General features: G+C 39.7%; 1 protein-coding gene across 2 annotated transcripts in view; it reads left to right on the plus strand.

Annotated features, from left to right (window-relative positions):
- Positions 1 to 15,033, plus strand: part of Zbtb34 (zinc finger and BTB domain containing 34) — a 46,916-nt gene extending 31,883 nt beyond the window's left edge. Inside the window, exon 5 of one of the 2 annotated variants that reach the window (XR_010040191.1) lies at positions 808 to 15,033. The gene's annotated coding sequence lies outside the window, so the exon portion shown is untranslated. The remainder of the gene's footprint in view (positions 1 to 807) is intronic. The other variant, XR_010040192.1, reaches the window with a different exon arrangement.
- Positions 15,034 to 21,760: the final 6,727 nt, after the last annotated feature.

Here is a 21,760-nt window from a genome sequence, read left to right on the forward strand (position 1 = left end):
GACTATAAATTTCCCAGTTTAAAAAGTTATCTGCCCTGGGGCTGGGGATTTAGCTCAGCGGCATAAAGCGCCTGCCTTGCAAGCAGGCAGTCATGAGTTCGATCCCTGGTACCAATAAAAAAAAGGAAAAAGACAAAAAAAAAAAAAAAAAAAAAAAAAAAAAAAAAAGTATCTGCCCAGAGTACACTGCTGCAGAGAGCGAGGTTTGCTCAAGGCAGGGTCAGCAAATCAGCTTCGCCGGGTGGGTTGCCTTGTGGATTTCACCAGGGCCGGTGCTGCCCTCAGCCTAGCAGACCTGGAACCCTACCTGTGGAACACAGGGAAAGCAGACCTGAACCTCCTACTGCCTCAGTCACTGAGTGTAAAGACCAACATACAGCACCACAGTGATCAGAATGCCACCATGTGAAACTTTTATGAGCTGTAAGTGGAATGCTGCAGTGTAACATTTAACACACTGACCTTAAGCCAGTATTGCCAGTAGAGTTAATATTGATGGCTGCCTCTTACTAAACATTTAACGCACGCCATTAAGTATTTTTCATGCATTGTTTTCTGCAATCATCAGAATAACTCTCTGAGGTAGTGCTGTGGTTTGTACCTAAGTGTTCCTCATAGATCCATGCATTAAAAACTGAGTGCTGATGAGGGTGGTGATACTGGGAGGTGCTGTGGCTCTTTAAAAGGTGGAGCCTAATGGGAGGTCCTTAGGTGACTGGGCTGTACCCTTGAAAGGAATTATGGGACCTCTCCTATCCTCTTTCTGGTCCCTGCTTCAGCTTGAGATGTGACCATTTTGTTTCCCAGGCACTCTCCCATGATATTTCCCCTCACCAGAGACCAAGCCTTGAACCACCAAAACTGCAAGCTAAGTAAACCTTTTTTTCCTTCACTTTTTTCTTTCTTCTAATTTAATTAGTTAATTTTTTTTTGTCTTTTTTGTTTTTATCGGTACCGGGGATCGAATCACGACTGCCTGCTTGCAAGGCAGGCGCTTATGCTGCTGAGCTAAATCCCCAGCCCCCAATTAGTTAATTTTTGATACCAGATCTCACTATGAGGTTTAGGCTGGCCTTGAACTCACTATTTCTCCCAGGCTCACCTCAAAAGTGTAGCAATCCTACTGCCTTAGCCTCCTTAGTGCTGGGATTACAGATGTGCACCACCATGCCTAGCGACTTTTTCCTCTTTATAAAGTTAACTTCTCCAGGTTTTTTGTTGTAATAGTACAAAATTGACTGAATCAGATAGATACGACTATTAATCTCTTTCACAGAAAAAACAGACTTCAGAGATGGAAGAAATTGATCCACATCATATAGCCTGGAGATGGCATGAGGCTGGTGTGATTTCATAGTTTGGTCTGTCTTCGTAACCAATATCAGTTATGAAGCAAACTCGTACCACACATTGGGGACACAGTGGTGAGCAAACCTGACACAGCCCAAGCCCTCCTGGAAGCCAAGAGTTCAGTGGAGAACGTGAGTCATATGGTCACAGTGACATGTAATTCAAAACACAATGAAGCAATGGTAAAGGGAACCATGAGATCTTAAGGCAGGGGCACCTGACCTCATGAGGATGCTGGAGGAAGTGACACCTGAGAGAAACAGGATGAGTTGCATTTAGCCAGATGTCTTAGATCACTTTCCTTGTTGCCCAGACCCAATGCCTGACACCCACAACTAGAAAGAGGAGAGTTTTATTTCGGCTTATGTTTTAGACATTTCAGTCCTCATGTGGTTGGATGCTGCGGTGGAAGGGTCTGGCAGAAGAAAGCTGCTCACCTCATGGTGGCTGGGAGGCAGACAGTCAAGGGAGACACAGCCTTCCAGGTCACATCCAAAGTGACCCATCTCTTCTACCCAGACACCGCCTCCTCACAGTAAGTCAGCTGTAATACCCTGGGAACCACTCACCTTCTGGCAGCCCCACCTCTGAACCCTTGAGGTGTTTTGGGGGGACGTTTGGACACAACCATAACAGTAGGTAAGGCAGGAGAGGGAGAAGAAGAGCATTTCAGACAGAGGAAGCAGCATGGTCAGAGGTCTTGAGGCTGAAGAACGCTGGCTTGTATAAGAAGCTGAGAAAGGCCAAGGTGGCTAAAGAACTGAGAGTGACCGTGATATGCTTGGAGGACACGGACCTGGTATTCAGCACTACATTTCTCGTGAAAACCTTGGTAACCAAGCAACCCTCCTTCTACTAGATCCTTCTTCTTCCCCAGAAGTACTGAGGCCTGAACCAAAGGACTCATGTATAACCAGGCAAGTGCTGTACACTGAGCTCCATCTCCAACCCTCTATGAATTTTATTTTAAGGGAGGCATGGTGGTCCATGTCTGTAACCCTGGCACTTGAGAAGGTGAGGTAGAATTTCCAAGCCCCACCTGGACTACAAAGTGAAACCTTTTCACAAACAAACGAACATCTTTTTAAAAATTTGAGACAAAATTTCACTAAGTTGCCCAGTCTAGCTTTAAAAGGATCCTCCTGTCTCAGCTTCCTGAGTAGCTGAAATTATAGGCAATGTTCTTCTTCCTCCCTTCCTTCCTCCTTTCTTCCTTCCATTTTTTTGTACCAGGAATCGAACTCATGACTGCATGCTTGCAAAGCAGGTGCTTATGCCGCTGAGCTAAATTCCCAGGCCCCTTCCTTGTTTTTTGATAGGACCTTGCTATGCAGTTCAGGTTGGTGTTAAACTCACTATGGCTCCCATGCTGATCTCAAACACACAGTGATCCTCCTGTCTCAGCCTTCTCTGTTCTTGGATTACCGGTATATGGCACCACACTTGGTCCTTTCCTTCTTTAGACTGATCAAACTTTTTTTTAGAGAACATCAAGTATTCCTGGGCTGAGAGTCAACCTGTCTCTTTAAGATGTCCTTGCGTGTCTTAGTTCTGATTTCTTCCACCTGGAATTGAAGTTGAAGTTTCAGAGAGCAGCTCTTGTGGTCGTGTTTCAGGAAAGTGCCTCTTTCTAGCCACACTGATAATACAGTCCTCAGTGCTGGGCTAGGCACAGGGCCACAGAAGTGTCCTCTTTACAGTTCCTGTCCCTGCACAGCTCACAGTCTTGTGTGGAATTTAGATTCAAAAAATCATTAGTGATTAGTTACCTAGATGTATGCTTTTGTCAAGATTCATCACAGTACATTTAAAGTGAGGACATTTTATTTTATATGAAACATACCCTAATAGAGTTGATTTTAGAAAACACGTATATCAATATGCAAAACTTGGGACAAAATTACCATCTATTGTCCCAAATATTAAGCTGGGCTTTCCTTCCAAGCTTCTAGATCCTGATAACGCCAAATTTGTTTTCTTTTTCTGTCCCCACCCAAGGATTGTAGCTGCTTTCCAGTTATTTTCTCTTATAGTTTAGTGGTGGTTTTTAATCCTTTTCTCAGACCTTCAATACACGTTTGACCCATTCCCTATAATAATTTCCCCTGCTAAAATAACTAGTGTGGTTTCTGTTTTCTTGGCTGGACACTGGTCTCTCAAAGCTGAGTTTCTAGGATGGGTTTGACTGGGCACCTGGTCTTGAACCACTGCCAACCTGTCTGCCATGAACAATGGCAGGCAGGGAATCTGTAGCCTACAGCAGCATCTTAGCTGATTAAATGCTCATCTGAGGTTGGTTTTGATGAAATGCCTACTGAAGTACCGTCTTAAGAGACCATGTGGCCAAAAGATGGTAGGTAGATAACAGCTGGCTACAGAGGCTCTCTGAGATAGTCAACTTAGAATTCAACATAATACAGCGTGGGGAGCCCCAAACAGAGGGAGATGAATTCTCTCGTCTCAAGAAGAAACTAAGGTGAGAAGAACCAATCAAACATACAGTCTCAGTGTTACTATTAGAATAGCTAAAGGATCAGTGCTCCCGCGGCAGTGGGCAAGTTACCAAGCCGTCTGAGGTCCCACCACTTCGACTCACTGGAGGTGCAGTCACACGGAGGTTGGGGGTCAGCCAGCCAAATGGAGAGCTGAGCTGGTGGGGAGCCTGCATTGACCTGTGGTGGGTGACAGAAGGGGAGCCATTCTACAGAAAGGGGGGCTCTGGTGGATGACATTCTGGGACTTGGCAAAACCGGCAAGTACAAGGAGCAGCAGTGACTTCAGGCAGTTGTTCCCTTCCCAAATGGGGTTGGTAGAGTGAGCCTGGCCTGGGTCATGTGAGACCCAGTAGGTTATCCGAAATCAATTTCCTAAGGCGGTGGCATACACTAACCACACTAACACAGTGAAGCCTCAGAAGTTTGACTGATCCGGAGGGGAGGTGTTGCATAGTAATACAGTACAGGCCTCAGCATCTTGACTGATCCAGAGGGGAGAGGCCATCATACACTGCCCCTGTCTGCAACTCATTAGCACACTGCAGTGGGAAGGGCCAGCGTGCTTCAGAAGAATTGTAACCAACAAAGAAAGAAACTGGGGCCTCCTGGAAGAAACAAAAAAGATGGGAAGAGGAAGCAATGACAAATAGTCCCCAGGTCCCAACCCTGAGGAACATGGACCCAGGACAGGTAAATACAAAGGAGAATGAGAACAGCAAACATGCAATATCAGACACAGTGTCAGTGGACATAAAGAGATATCTTCAGGACCTCATAGACAAGTTCAAAAGTGAAATATTTAGCCAAGTAAAGCAAGATATGAGAAGATTAATAAAAGAGATGCTAAGCACCCCTCAAGCAGACAGAGATGGAAGAAGGGAGGAACTCAAACAAAGGAGAGAACCATTTGATGAAGAATATAAAAAAATATGTAGAAGACATTAAGCAGATTCAAAGAGATTAGCAGGAAATTTAAAATTCTATGGAAAGATGGCAAATCTGCTTGTAAGAAACTAAGGATAGATTATCCAAACTGGAGAACAGTTTTGCAATGTGGAATTATGAAAGGAAGAACTTTTTAAAAATAACATGGAAACAAGCCATAACAATACAAAGGCTAGAAGATGACAAGAGATCTACAACTTGAGAATAAAGAATGTGAATGAGGAAGCAGGGGTACAAACAAAGGAACTACAAAGGCTATTCATAGAAATAATTAAGGAAAACTTCCCAAACATAGGAAAAGGAAATGGTATTCTGATGTATGAGACATACAGAACTCCAGCCACCTACAGCCAAAACAGAGCTATACCCAGGCATATAATAATCAAGATCTCAGAAATTCAGTATAAGAACAGAATATTAAAGGCTGTTAAAGACAAGCAACAGATAACCTACAGAGGAAGGCCCATCAGAATAATGGCAGACTTCTCGACATAAACCATCAAGTCAAGAAGAGCCTGGAGCGAAATATTCCAAGCCCTGAAAGAAAATAACCTCAAATCCAGATTGATATACCCTGATAAACTGTCTCTAGAAATTAATGGAGAAACAAAATGCTTCCCAGACAAAGAGGAACTTGGGAAATTCGCAACCACCAATCCAACTCTACAGAGAATACTTCAGGGCATTCTAGAGAGAGAGTGAAAAGTACTAGGATTCCAGGAACAGTGGCAGAGAGGCCTCAATGAATGGAGCAGAAAACAGAATGAAGAAGATAAGCAGACAGCTGATGGCAAAAAAAGAGCATAACAGAAATGAGGCAGAGAAGGTTGGTTATAATCTCTAATAATAGATGACCTTGATACACTAAATTTAAAATAAAAAAGAACCACATGTGGAGTAGAACAGGAGGCAGGGTCCACTGAGATGCTATTTATAGGAAATATAATTAACATGAAAAAAAGTACATGGACTGAAAATCAAATGTGAGAAAACAATGCTCTATGTGACTGAGAACCAGAGAGTAATAGGGGCAACTAGACCAGTATTTGTGGGTAGGCTGGAAAGACAGGCTTTAATAGGTAAAGGAATACAATTAAAGATCAAGGCCAGGAGAGAGGAGGTTTGGAACCACTTAGGTAAATAGCAGGTTGCCCCACCCCCAATTTAAAACCAAGGGTCTTGGTCAGACCCAAAAATGCACAGTATACCCTGGGGAAGTGAAAGGGGAGGGAGAGTCTTAAAAAAGATGGCAGAAGATATTGTTAATGGTGTATCAGGATTTAAAATCCACATTACTCGCACCACTCTGCTTAGATAGATTTTATTCTTTTTTTGATAGATTTTATTCTGTCCCAGTTTATCTACTTGCATTAGATTTGAGGGCACAGACAGCTATCCCAAAAACATCAGGATATAGCACAGTAATTTCCTATTATCTTAATTCGGAGCCCTGTATGACTTACACTGTTTTATCATGACTGATCTTAGTTAAATCTGGTTTGATTGCTGTTTGGTAGCGACAAATTTTATTTAAAACTGATATATTTTTAAAAATTTTTTATTTAAAAGGAAAAAGAGAAAAAACAAAACAAAACAAAACAGTGTAAGGGTACAAGTAATACAGAACTACAAAAAAAAAACAAAAGAAATCATCAGTTAATAGATTACACATTATCATCTTAGAGATAGTTGCTCAAGTCACAGGATCAAAGCATACAAAGTGGACATTCAAACAGTGACACTGCAAACAGTTGTGTTCAGTGATCCAACCAAAAACATTAATATGGTCAGCTATTTAACACCGATAAACACACTTGCAGTTGTATCCTTTAGAGTACTTTTTTTCCTCTCTTTTTTACAACAAAATTTACACATTTTGGGTTTTATTACTCCTATAGTTCTTATTACTTTTCTTTGGAAGAGAAATCAAATATGACAAAACAAAGCTGTCAGTCAAAACCAAGGATAGACATAGCACATGATGTAAAAACAGAGTACAAGGTTATCAACAATGGTTACCATAATGCCTCTTGCTTCCTTAAAAAGAATTGTCTATCTCATTAGGTATTATAAAGTTGAACAAAACAGTAGAGAACAAGACCAATAAAACCTAAACATTGTAAACATTACAGGACTTCAAAAGAAGATAATAGTCAAACCAGAATGGGCATCATCGTGAATCTTATTGCCTTAAAAGTAGTTGCCTATACCCTCAAACTTGATACTATCGTACAAAACGGAACAGAGTCTAATCAGTCAAAACAAGATAGTGGGAGTATTACAGGACTTCAAATCAAGTTAATAGGAAATCAAAAAAGTTACTATAATATATCCTGCTAATTTTTTTTTGATTTTTTCCCCTTAATTAAAAAATAATAAAAAAAACTAAATAATTTTTTTAATGAATAAGGGAGAGATTGAGATAAAAGAGGACATAACAACATAACAATAAAGGTCAAAGCATGACAGTTTCAGCAACCTAGTGCTTCACCACCAAATAACCCGACTTAATAGTAGTTGCCATAGTGTCTTTTTCCTTGAAATATTTGAATATAACTTCGTATACTATAGCATCAAACATATCAAGACAGTGTAAAACCATTCAAGTGGATGAAAGCATTGTAGGGTATTTAGAATCAGCTAACAGAAAACAAACAATGATTTCTATATTATCTCTTTGCCTATAACAATTTTTGTTTGTATTATCACATATAATAAAATCCAGCAAGATACATGATAAAACCAATGGAGACAGAAGAGCCATAGTTTGGTGGGGCTTCAAAACAAGATGATATTAAATTAGCACTACCTATTATGATGTCTTGTTTTCTTCAGAATAGCTGTTCATTTCATCACAGGCAATAATATCAAGCAGCCCAGAATAAAGCCATTCCAATTAATAAGTGAAAACTTTATAAGGCTTCAAGGCCACATAATGTGGAGTCATGATTACCACATACTTTTATATATTTGAATCATTTCTTACACTAGGGAAACTATTTGGTATTCACACATGCGAGTTTGATTTATTTCACTTATGAGTATGGTTTCAAGCTGCGCCCATTTATTGACAAATATCTCAATGTGATCCTTCTTTATAGCTGAGTAGTACTCCATTGTTTAGAAATACCATAACTTTTTTATCCATTCCTAAGTTGATGGACACTTGGGTTGTTTCCAAGATATGGCGATTACAAATTGTGCTGCTATAAACATAAGTGCGCATATATCACTGTGGTATGATGCTTTCAGTTCTTCTGGGAATATGCCTAGAAGTGGAATAGCTGGAACAAATGGGACTTCCAATCCTAGCTTTTTGAGAAATCTCCAGACTGACCTCCACAAAGGTTGTACCAGTCTACACTCCCACCAACAGTGCAGGAGAGTTCCTTTTTCCCACAGCCTCTCCAGCATTTGTTGTTGTTGGTTTTCTTGATACTGGCCATTCTTTCAGGAGTGAGACAGACTCTCAGTGTGGTTTTAATTTGCATTTCTCTAATGATCAATGATGATGAACATTTTTTTCATGTATTTATTTGCCATTTGTATTACTTCATCTGAGAAGTGTGTATTCATCTCAGATGCCCATTTTTGGATTGGATCTTTGAATTTTGGGGGTCTGAGTTTTTTTAATTCTTCATATGTTTTAGACAAAAGTCCCTTGTCTGAGGGGGAGTTCACTAAGATCTTTTCCCAGTTTGTGGGTTTTCACTGTGCTGGAGATATTTTTTGACATGCAGAAACTTTTTAATAAGAGGTGGTCCCAGTTATTGATTCTTGGAAATATTTCCCGTGCGGTTTGAGTCCTGTTCATGAATTCTCTACCTACCGCTATGTCTTCAAGGTTTCTACCCAATTTGTCTTCCAATAGATTTAGTGTTTCTATTTTAATATTCAGATCTTTGACCCATTTAGATTTTAATTTAGTACATGGTGATAGGCATGGGTCTAGTTTTAGTTTTTGGCAAATGGAGAGCCAGTTTTTCCAACACCATTTATTAAAGAGACTGTTGTTCTTCCAGTGAACCTGCTTGGCTCCTTTATCAAAGATAAGGTGGTTTAGTGTGTTTGTAGTTGTGGCTGTATCTTCTAATCTATTCCATTGATCTTCGGCTCTGTTTTGATTCCAGTACCATGTTGATTTTACTACTGTTGCTTTGCCTCCTGCCTTGTCTTTGCTGCTTAGAATTGCCTTTGCTATTCTAGGTCTCTTCTGCTTCCAGATGAATTTTAGGAGTGATTTCTCTAGGTCTATAAGGCATATTGATGGTATTTTTTATTGGGATTGCATTGAATCTGTATAGCAGTTTTGGGAGAATGGCCATTTTCAGAATATTTCTTCTTCCTATCCATAAGCAAGGGATGTCTTTCCATTTTCTGAGATCATCTTCAATTTCTTTTTTCAGTGTATTATAATTTTCCCTGTATAGGTCTTTCACTTCTTTCATAAGAGTAATTCCTAAATATTTCATTTTTTTGCCTGCTTGTGTGAAGAGTGTGGCTTCTCTTATTTCTCTCTCTGTGATTTTGTTGTTAGTGTATAGGAATGCTATTGATGTCTGAGTATTGATTTTGTATCCAACTACATTACTGAATTTATTATATCTAAGAGTCTTCCAATGGAGTTTAGGGGGTCTTCTATGTAAAGTATCATGTCATCTGCAAACAATGATAATTTAACTTCTTCTTTTCCTATCTTTACCCCTTTTATTTCCCTCTCTTGTCTAATTGCTCTGGCTAGTACTTCCAGTACTGTATTAAATAGGAGTGGTGATAAAGGACATCCTTGTTTTGTGCCTGATTTTAAAGTAAAGGCTTTCAATTTTTGGTCATTTAGTATGTTACTGGCTGTTGGTTTGTCGTAGATGGCCTTTATTATATTGAGGTAAAGACCATCTATTCCAATTTTCTGTAAAGTTCTTATCATGAATGAATGTTGGACCTTATCAAAGGCTTTTTCTGCATCTATAGAAATGATCATGTGATTCTTACTTTTGGCCTTATCGATATGGTATATTACATTTATTGATTTACGTATGTTGAACCATCCTTGCATGCCTGGGATGAATCCCACTTGGTCATGATGTATGATCTTCTTGATGATTTGCTGCATCCTATGCAAATATTTTATTGAGGATTTTTGCATCTGTGTTCATTAGGGAGGTTGGTCTATAGTTCTCTTTTTTAGTTGGGTCTTTCTCAGGTTTTGGTACTAGAGTAATATTTGCTTCCAGGAATAACTTAGGAAGGATTACTTCCCTTTCAATTTCATTGGATAGTTTGAGGAGTGTCAGCATTAGGTCTTCTTTGTATTTCTTGTAGAATTCTGCAGTGAATCCATCTGGGCCTGGGCTCTTCTTTGTAGGTTAGGACTTAATTACATTTTCAGTTTCATTAACAGAGATTGGGTTATTCAGCAGTTTTACATCCTCTTGACCTAGCTTTGGTATTTCATATGTTTCTAAGAATCTGTCTATTGCTTCTGTGTTATCAAACCTTTGAGAGTAGAGGTTTTCAAAATAGGTGTTGATGATCTTCTGTATTTCTGTAGAGTCTATAGTGATTTCCCTTTTTCATTTCTTATTGCATGAATTTGAGCTTTTTCTTCCCTTTTTAAAAATAAGGTTGGCTAGGGGCTTATCAATTCTATTTATTCTTTCAAAGAACCAACTCTTTGATTTGTTGATTTTTTGGATTGTTTTCTTAGTCTCTATTGTGTTGATTTCTGCTCTGATTTTTATAATTTCCTCTCTTCTTTTGGCTTTGGGCTTGACTTGCTCTTCTTTTTCTAGCTGTTTGAGGTGTAGCATCAGGTTATTTATTTGTATTCGTTCTGTTTTCCTGATGTGGGAACTCAGTGCAATAAATTTTCCTCTGAGGACAGCTTTCATTGCATCCCACAGATTCCAGTAAGTTGTATCTGTATTTTCATTTTCTTGTAGGTATTGTTTAATTTCTTCTTTAATTTTTCCTGTGACCCACTGATTACTCAAGAGTGTGTTATTCAGTTTCCATATGTTTGTGGGATTTTTGCAGTATCTTTTATCATTAATTTCTAATTTGAAAGTGCTATGATCCGATAACATGCAAGGGATGATTTCAACTTTTTCATTTGTTTAAATATGTTCTGTTATATAGTCTGTTTTAGAGAATGACCCATGTACTGCTGAGAAAAATGTGTATTCTGATGTTGTTGGATGGAACACTCTGTATATGTCTATCAAGTCCATTTGTTCACAGGTGTGATTCAGTTCTGTTATTTCTTTGCTCATTTTCTGTCTGATTGATCTGTCCCTTGGTGTCAATGGTGTGTTATGGTCTCCTGTTACATTCGTGTTACTGATAATTTGATTTTTCATTTCTGTTAATAGTTGTTTTATATAACTGGGTGGTCTGGAATTTGGTGCATATATATTTAAGATAGTTATTTCTTCCTCTTGGAGTTTTCCCCTAACGAGTATGTAGTGACCTTCTTTGTCCTTTCTGATCATTGTTGGTTTAAAGTTCCCGTTGTCTGAAAACAGAATGGCTACTCCTGCTTTTTTTTAGATTCTTGTTGCATGAAGTATTGTTTTCCATCCTTTGACTTTCAGTCTGTGAGTATCCTTCTGGGTTAGATGGGTTTCCTACAGCATATGGTTGGATTTTGTTTCTTGATGCATTCTGCCAGTCTGTTTCTTTTGATTGGTGCATTGAGACCATTTACATTAATGGTTATAACTGTTATATGCTGGTTTATTGTTGACATGTTATCTTTCTGCTGTTGCATCTTTATCTTTCTGTTCTGTTTAATTATCTGCTTTGCTTAGTGGTTTTTTCCTTTGTGTATCTAAACTGTCTCTCAATAGTTTTTGCAGGGTTGGCTTGGTGATCATGAGGTTCTTCAGCTGTTCTTTGTCATGGAAGTATCGTATTTCACCATCGATTTTGAATGATAGTTTTGCAGGGTACATCAGTCTAGGTTGGAAATCATTTTGCTTTAGGATCTGGAAAACTTCACTCCATGCTCTTCTTGACTTTATTATTTGTGCTGAGAAGTCTGCTGTGATTCTGATAGGTTTTCCTTTATAAGTGATCTGTCTTTTCTCTCTGACAGCTTTTTTTTTTTTTTTCTTTTCTTTTTCCTTTTTATCGGTACCGGGGATCAAACTCACAACTGCCTGCTTGCAAGGCAGGGGCTTATGCCGCTGAGCTAAATCTGCAGCCCCTCTCTGACAGCTTTTAAAAATCTATTCTTGTGTTGGATTTCTGGGATGGTGATTATTATATGTCTGGGTGTAGTTTTATTTTGGTTATGACTACTTGGAGTTCAGTAGGCTTCACTGAACCTGATGTCGGTTTCTGATCTCATGCTTGGGAAATTTTCAGCTATTACTTCTCTAAATATCCTCTTGACATCCTTTATGTTGTCCCCTTCTTTTCCAATAATCCCTATCAATCTTATGTTGTTTTTCTTTGCGTCACCTTGCAGTTGTTGAATTATTATTTCCTGATTACTTGTTATTTTTAAAATCTTTTCTTTCCTGTTCACTAGCTACAATCCTGTCTTCAAGGTCTGAAATTCTATCTTCACTTTCATTGAGGCGGTTTTTACAGCCTTCAGTGGAGTTTTTGATTTCCTGTATATCTCTGTGCATCTGCTTTATGTATTCTGTTTGTTTCTTATATTGCTCATCTAGGGATTCTATCTTTTTGTTTAGTTCCTCCAATTTTTAAACTGTGTTTTCTTTAGATATATTCAGCATCTCTTTCATTTCATCATTTTTTCTTTTACCTGGGAGATTATTTCGAGTTTGAATTCCTTTAAAGCTTCCCAGAGTTGCTTATTTATTTCAGTGGCTATTATGTCTGATATTTGAGGTGTATGGCATATATTTTCTTCTATATACATTGCTCCTAGGGTTTCTTGAGATGGGCTGGAGGTTTGAGGTTGTAATTTGGTCTTTCGTTTTGTCATTTTCCTGTATTTCTGTGTTTCAAGTGTTATTGAAAAGCTTCCTCAGGGTCTGTTGGAAATTCACTTCTATGTTTGCATTTCCTGGGACTCTGGCACCCAGTTCCCCCAGGCCACTGGGCCTCTGGAACCCATGGCGCTCTCTGCTTGCTTAGAATTCCGCAGTCCCAGATAAGCTGGGCTCCAGGGACAGTGTGCGCCCACCTGCTTGCTTGGAACTCCACAGTTCTCTGAGTGCCGCCTTAGCAGGGAGGTGGATGTAGGAGCCTCTGATCTGCCTATCTACTTCACTGCACCTGGCAGGCTCGAGGGTCCCAAACAGGCTGGGCTTGGGGGAGAGTGTACTGGACACTTACCGCAGGCTGTGGGGCCTCTGGATGTGATGATGCTCGCCTGCTTGCTTAGAAATCCACAGTCCTCCAGACACACGGGGCAGCGGATGCAGGTGCCCCAGACCCATCCAGCTGTTCCCCCGCACCCAGATGGTGCGAGGGTCCCAAATAGGCTGGGCTCAGGGAACAGTGTGCACCCGCCTGCTTGCTTGAAACTCCACAGTTCTCCCAGCGCAGCCAGAACGCGGAGGCAGATGTAGGCGCCTGGGACTTGCCTAGCCACTTCGCTGCATGGGGAAGGCTTGAGGGTCCTGAGCAGGCTATGCTTGGGGGAGAGTGTACTAGGCACTTACTGGAGGCCGCTGGAACTGGTGATGCTCGCCTGCTTGCTTAGGAATCCACAGTCCTCCAGACTGACGGGGAGGTGGATGCAGGCACCCCAGACCTGCCCAGCCATTACCCAAAACTGATATGATTGATAGTATCAAGTGTGAGAGTATAGGCAACTACACTGAAAATGACAAGACTCTATGATACACATTCTGGTTTGATAACTGCCTGCATTTGAAGTTTTATACTATATACAAAGTTGTGTTTTTATTAATACTGTTATGTACTGATATATTCAATTATACTATGTCTGATGATATAGCCAGTTCTATTGAAGATAACATGAGACAACACAGCAACTATGGTAGAACTCCTTGTACAACGGTCTTATATGTCTTTTTCGTTTCATGTGTTTATAGGATTATGTTTTGTTTTGTCTTGCTTTATTTTGTTTCTCCTAATATAGAAAGGATAGAAATACATGTTAAGACTCATGCATGTATAGAACTGATCTTATGACACATGATGAACAGATACTTTGAAGGAAAACAGACACTAAAGTTTTTGTTGGATAGTTGAACAGAATTGGTTGCAATCTCACTGTTTGAATCCCCACTTTATATGTTCCACTTTAGTATCCTGAATAACTATTTGTAAGAGGACAATCTGTAATCAACTAGTGATTTCTTACTGTTTATTTTTTCCTTTAAAGTGTGTATTATTTCTACCCATTTTCTGTTTTGTTTAGTCTTTCTTTAAATAAAAAAAAAAATTAAAAAAAAAAAAAAGACACTACAGTACCCAGTGCTCATCCCGGAGTGTCATGATGTGAAATCCAGCAATACTATTATTCTTTGTTCAGAATGACTTTAGCATGCTTTAGTTTGTTTAATCCCAACATAAATGAAGATATGGAAAGCTGCATGTGTGTTTAAGTGTATAGGATTGACAACCATATTACTAAGTTTTTGTTGGATAGTTGAACAGAACTGGTTGCAGTCACGCTGTTTGAATTCCCATTTTATATGTCCCACTTTTGTATCCTGAACAACTATTTGTAAAAGGACAATATGTAAACATTAACTAGTGATTTCTTACTGTTTATTTCTTCTCTGAACGAATGTATTACTTCTTCCCATTTTCTGTTTTGTTTAGTCTTTATTTAAATAAAATGTTTTTTAAAAAAGAGAGAGACCATGTGGCCGCTACCTGAGATTTAAGGTAAATACTTGCTTCCAGGCCTGGGAATGGTTTAGCTATTCCTGATGGCGTGAAAGCACTTATAGAAAGAAATGCTCACACCTTAAGCTGTGGGAAGAGGCTCACAGAGCTTTTATGGTGGCCACAAAAGAAACCATTCTTTATTGAGCTGTGGGGCGTGGCTGTCAGAATGCAGAGGTGAAAACAGAAGCAAAATCAAGTTATCTTTGGGAATAGCATTGCCATGGGAATCCATGTGCCACGGTAAACTGTGGACATACTCAAAGAGGTTGAGGCAAGGGGAAGGTTTTAAAGGCAAAAGTGAGAAAGATTACAAAAAGACATTTTGGAACAATAATCTTGAGACAGTGGTTAATAACAAGGGTGACATCAGTGGGAGGTTGAATAAAGAGTTGCTGGTTTTACAGAGTGCTTCTTGTCTTTTGTGCAAGCCTGTGGCTCTGGCAGTCTTTTGTGATAGTTACTTTTGGGCAGACATGCCTAAGAATTCTTCTTTCATAACCTGCTGGCTTTGTTTTTTGTTAAGTTTGACACAAGCAATTCCATTTTGATTTTGATGTTTCGTAGGGGTTGATCTCAGTGAAAAATGAAACCCACATTTCATTTGGTGATTTGTAGAATGTAAGAGCTGAAATCACAGACTTCCTGTGTTTTTAATGAAAAAACTTAATGGAATTGATTCAGAAAGAATGGAGCCTGAAAACCTTGAGCAGGCATCCAGGTAGACTCAAATAAGTTTGAGAATCTTGAGCCCCTGAGAATCTCTGAGCCTTCCTTCCTTCCCTTCCACAGGAGGAAGGCAGCTTGCCCTCCCTCGTCTGAGGGGAAGAGCATTCCCTTGCTAAAGACAGTAATAATATAACCAGGCACCATTGCTTTGTTAAGGTGATTCTCTCTGAGACTCTCTCCAACTGTCAGTCCATCATCTCTAGATTGTATATCTAGAGTCAGATTTCCCCATGTCTTAGACTATAAAATGTGGCCTGAGAGAAGACAGTGAATACTATAAGATAGTTGCACAGTTTTACAATTTGTATCGATAGATACCTGGGGAATATGTTTGGCAATGATTAGACCAAGGACTAAAGAATGTAATGTTGAATCTGTTGATGTGTGAGCATTTAGCAGCGAGTATGGGTACAAGTTGTGGGCTCATGCAGCTATAGGGGCACAATCTGTGAGTTGATCAAAATTTGGACTCAAGGAGGATGATGGGATCTCAGAATGGGTACAATGAGCAACAAAATAAAAGTGCTAATCAGAATGTTGTGATTCATATGGAACTTCAGAAGTGGTTAACTGACAATTATATTCTTAGGGATAAAATAACCTACTAAAACATTGTTTGACCCCTCATGATAATAGAAAATATTTTTGATGATGGAAACTCAACTTTATCCTCCATAATGGAAGTCATACCTGTTTTTTTCAGTGATGGAGATTGTATCCCGGGCTTCGCAGATACTAAGACGAATCAACTTTTCACCCAGTTCCAGACCTAACTCCATTTCTAGCTCTAGAGCACCAGAATGGAAGGGAAGTAGATTTCCTTAAGAAAGGATTCTGCAGTATTGTCACATGAAACTGCTATAAATTCTCTTCCCAGCCATCTTTAAGGGACTTTCAATTATTTACTAATGAGACTATACACCTGTCTGTGAGGAATATTAGATCCTTTGCACTGCTGTAATAAAATATCATAGTCTTAGATGGCTTATAAACAACAGAAATTTATTTTGCACAGTTCTGGAGGTTAAGAAAGGTAAGATCAAGGTGGTGTTGTCCCATGAAGACTTATTTCCTCATGGACACCTATTGAGAACCACCTGGTTCACTCTCTTTGAACAGAGAGCAATCATCTGCATTTTGGCTAAACCTGGCCCTATCTCATGTACTGATGTGTACAGACCTGACTAACCATTTCCTTTTTCCTTCAGTTGGCTCTAAGCAATGTAAATAGGGCTAGCTGAGGTGCTGATGTGTAATCTTTGACTCTAGGTGACAGTTGCTGTTTCCCCACCCCATAATTCCCATCAAAACATGTTTGAGCTGCAGGGGATGTAGAACCACCACTCCAGGACTGTCAACTGTGAGTTTAAGATAAGAGGCTATGACTTTCCCAGGGCAGAAAAGTCTGCACATCAGAGCTGAAGCCCCACCCCTTAAACATTAACCGCCGTCTCAATTGTGTCATGCAGACTGGTCTGTCTGCCTATCCTTCTCTCTGTGTATTGCAGAGGTGCTTTCTATAGTACTCATATATTTCCCACCATCCTCACAGTCACTAACCCTCAAGCTACTCCCTTCTTCATGAATTAATAAAATCTGGCTTAGGCACTGGTTGAGTCCTTTGTTCTACCAAACTCTCATCTGGGCTCAGGACCTCTTGGTTCCCTATAACTATAAATATGTCTTAGTGTCTTTGTTTTTGCCATGGGTTGCATTGGAGGTGATAGATTGGGATTAACTTGCTAGAATTCCAATTATGTTTCCATGGGATTACAAATTTGAACTTCCTGGACATGAAAGGGATTTCCCTTTTTTGGTACTAGGATCAAACTCAGGGTCTTGTGCTTGCCAGGCAGACACTTATACCACTGAGCTAAATCCCTGACCTGAAAAAGGAATTTCTATAGACACCCATCTTTTTACTGTTCCCTAACATAATGGAGAGGTAAGGAATTTTTCTGGGTATTTTATGTTTTTTTTTTTTTTTTTTTTTTATAAAGCCACTAGTCCTTTTCTTTTTTTTGGTGCTGGGGATCAAACTTACAACCTCACACTTGCCAGGCAGGCACTTATGCCACTGAGCTAAATCCCCGGCCCTTGTCCTTTTCATGAAGACTCTGCCCCCAAGAACTAATTACTTCCTAAAGGCTCTGTCTCCAAATGCCATTATCTTGGGGTTAGACTTTCAGAATAAAGGGGCTGGGGATTTTGTTCAGTGGCTCAAGTGCTTGCTTGATAAGCACAAGGTCATGAGTTTGATCCCCTGTACCAAGAAAAAAAAAAAAAGAATTTCAGCATAAAATTTTAGGAGGATATTTGACATACAGATTTAATGGGATCTCAACAAAAATCCCAATGGCATTCCTTACAGAACTAGAGAAAATAATCCTAAAATTCATATGGAAAAAGAAGAAATCCAGAATAACAAAAGCAACCATGATCAACTAAAGCAAAACAGGAGGCATCATAATCCCATACTTTAAATTACACTACAAAGCTACAGTGATAAAAACAGCATGGCATTGGCACAAAACCAGACATGTGGAGCTGGGCATTGAGCATACTTGTAATCCCGGTACTTGGGAGGCAGGTACTGAGGCAGGAAGATTGCTGTGAATTCAAGAGCAGCCTGTGCTACATAAGTGAGTTCAAGGCCAGCCTGTACTAATAGTGTGGACTCCCCAACTAAATAAGAAGAAATAAAAACTAGACATGTGGATCAGTGGAACACAATAGAGGATGCAGAAACAACTCTGAATACATCCACCTAGTTGATCTTTGACAAAGGGACCAAAAACATACCAGAAGAAATGTAGCCTCTTTAACTAATAGTGTTGGGTAAAGTGGCTATCCACATGCAGAAGATTGAATCTCTCACCATGTGCTAAAATAAAATAAAAATGGATCAAATATCTAAATGTTAAAACAGAATCACTTAACTCTCTGGAAGACAAAACATGTAAAACTCAAGTCACAGGTGTAGGCAAGGACTTTCTGCAGAGAACTCCAAAGGCATAAGAAATAGTACCAAGACTCAACAAATGGGATCATTTCAAATTAAAGAGCTTCTGTAAAGAAAAGAAAGCAACATAAACAAAATGAAGAGATAACCTGCAGAATGGGAAAAAATGCCAGCAAATCTTTGGATAGATGATGCATTTATAAAGAACTCAAGAAAGTTAGACCCCAAAATAAAGGACCCAAGCAAAACACGCAACTGAAATGAACAGACACTGCTCAGAAGAAGTAAAATAGCTAGTAAATACATAAAAATATCTTCAGTATCTCTGGCCATTAGAGAAATGCAAATTTAAACAACACTGAGATTCCAGAAAGAATGCTAGCATCAAGAAATCAGATAAGGGCTGGGCATTTAGCTCAATGGCTCAAGTGCTTGCTTGGTAAGTGCAAGGTCATGAGTTTGATCCCCGGTACAAAAAAAAGAAATCAGATAATAACAAATGACAGTGAGGCTGCAAGGGAAAAGGAACCAACCCTTCTACATTGTCAGTAGGGATGTAAACTAGTGCAACCACTATGGAAATCAAGATGAGAATTATTAAAAATACTAAAACTAGAAATTCTTTTGACCTAGCTATTTCCCATGTATGTGTCTTCCTTAAAAAGCTAAAGATGTCATGTTACAGTGATACATGCATACCCATGTTTACAGCAGCACAACTCATAAGAGCTAAATCTTGAAAATGGCTTATATGTCAACAAATGAATGGATTCAAAACCATGGTATTCATACTACCTTGCCATAAAGAAGCATAAACTTGAGTCATTTGTAGGAAAATGGATACACCTGGAGGTCATAATGTTCTGTGAAATAAATGCAGACACACAGTTAAATATCACATGATTGATCTTATATGAGAAACCCAACCCATAAACAACTAAAGAGCAAAATAAAAGATAGATAATAGGAAACAGTGAGATAGATCTTTTGCCAAAAAGAAAGAGGACCAAGAAGTGGAGGAATTAGGGAGAGAAAGGGGAGGATGAACAAAAGAATCAAGATGGGTTGTGGTCCTATGCTGACTCCCCACGGGGACTGTAATCAGGGCATACTGCAAAAATTTACCATTAGAAAGAAAATAGTAACTAGAAAAAAGGAAAGTGAAAAAACTGGGGGAGGATAGAGACACCTGTTCCACTGCACGCTCTAAAAAGGTGCTGATTTCTTGAAATATAAAATACCACTAAGGCCCATCTGTCACGGCAAGGGCTTAAAGTAACCAGATTTTTTTAAAAAATAGAGTTTTGGCCAGAATATGTCTCATTATGGGTCCAGTAGTTTCAAAGAACTACCTTTGGTAATTTTCCTATCTTTTTCTTTCAGTACAGGGAGTTGAACCCAAGTCGCTGTATGTAATAGACAAGCGCTCTATTGCTGAGCTACATGCCCAGCGCTTTTAATTTGTGGTCCAGGTTGGCTTTGAACTTGCAATCCTTCTGCCTCAGGCTCCTGGGTAGTTAGCATTACAGGCATGTGCCCTGTCTCCAGCTTCTTAGCTCTAAGCAACTGGCACAGTACTCACACAGGCTGTCTAACCCGTGGAGTAAAGGGTATTATGGCAGCAAAAGTCAAGCAGAAGCTGCTTCCTTAGGAAGATAGTCAACCAAGCGTAACACTGCATCCCAGGAGGGACTTTCGAGAACTGTGTCATGAAATATGCAAGTGGGCACCTAGAACCAAAGGCAAAAGAGGTTCATTTTGGCTCATGCCTTTAAAAAGGGTCAGTCCATAGTCAGCTGATGCCAAGGCAGAAAGGGCATAGTTGGTAGGCCTAGCACAGGACACCCCCTCACCTCACGGCCGCCGGGCAGCCGGGAGGCAGTTAGAGGGGAGGAGCCTGGTGGGGGAGACACAACCTCCAGATCACCTTCCGGGGTGATCCCTTCCAGTCTAACTCCTACAGCAAGTCAACTAAGGTGCCACCCCATGAACGAATGACCTTCTAAACCACGAGACTGTTAGAGAACATTTTAGATTTAAGCTGTAAGAAGTAACAAAAGATGTGCCACTCACTCCTGTTACTCGGAAATGACAAAGATTTTAGGAACTCAATACCAAAAACCAGGGACTAACATCAAGTATGTTTTTCCTATTATAGTACAACTTCACAGGATAGTTACTCCAACTGGAATTACTATTCCAGCTATGGACTCTCTTTTAGAGCAAACTAACACGGTCCTGGTACCTGGTATGTAGATACTGAGTTAGAAACAAAACAAAGCACATGAACTCTTTTCCTCTATGAAGTTGCAGGGACCACTAGAAGTAATTTGCTTTAACCTAACATATATGTTTTTGTTTTTGCTTTAGAGTTTTAAAAAAATTTTTTATCTCCCTTGTAATCTTCCATAATGTCATCTATAAAGATCTTGAGTGTTTTGAAATCCCATAGAACATCATAGTGGTGCACCACATTGACAAATCGTGTGTGTTGGTGTCAAGCATACAACATAAAATGAGGCCAAGTCTTGACTGATGACTGGAAGGGTTACAACAAGCTACTTTCAGATTTGGTTTATTACTTAGATAACAAAAAGCTGAGTAGCAAAGGCTGACCTTGCAAGTCCTTATCTCACGTACCAATAAAAACCACATGAAAACAAAACAGGGCAATGATTTGCAGGGGGACCCTGGTTGCTAAAGAGCTGATTCTAGCAGCTTCACAGTATGTAAAACAGATTCTGTGGCTCTGTTCTGAAAGGTTGACCTAGGATTTCATACATCCTATCAGAACCTGGGAGACAACAGAAAACTATTTTATGACATTTGCTAGTGGGGACAGAGCAGTAAATAAAAGATGATTTCAAGCAAGTCTAGGACACCTCCATGTCTTGTGGGATTGTAAGGTATTCTGAGGTTCAGGTAAGCTGCTGCTCAAGCTTTTACTGCATGGGCTCCGTGCATACATGCAAGTTGCCAGGGAGTCACAGAGGTATCATTCTTCTTCAATCATATTGTTTAACAGGAAGTTAAAAATGCTTAGATGCCTTAAAAACATACATATGAGCCAGGCATGGTGGCACACACAGGAGGCTGAGGGAAGAGAATCATCTTAAGTTTGAGGCCAGGGTGGGTTACAGAGTGGGACCTTGTATCAAAAGAGAGAGAGAGAGAGAGAAAAGAAGAAGAAGGAGGAGGAGGAGGAGGAGGAGGAGGAGGAGGAGGAGGAGGAGGAGGAGAAGAAGAAGAAGAAGAAGAAGAAGAAGAAGAAGAAAGGAGGAGGAGGAGGAGGAGGAGGAGGAGGAGGAGGAGAAGGAGAAGAAGAAGAAGAAGAAGAAGAAGAAGAAGGAGGAGGAGGAGGAGGAGGAGGAGGAGGAGGAGGAGGAAAAGAAAGAAAGAAAGAAAAAGAATTAATTACAAGCTGGAGAGTGGGCACTAGATT

Source organism: Cavia porcellus, unplaced genomic scaffold, assembly GCF_034190915.1.
Source record: "Cavia porcellus strain 051 isolate PalLab524CR breed Dunkin Hartley unplaced genomic scaffold, mCavPor4.1 scaffold_1, whole genome shotgun sequence".
In the NCBI taxonomy this organism is placed as follows: domain Eukaryota; kingdom Metazoa; phylum Chordata; class Mammalia; order Rodentia; family Caviidae; genus Cavia; species Cavia porcellus.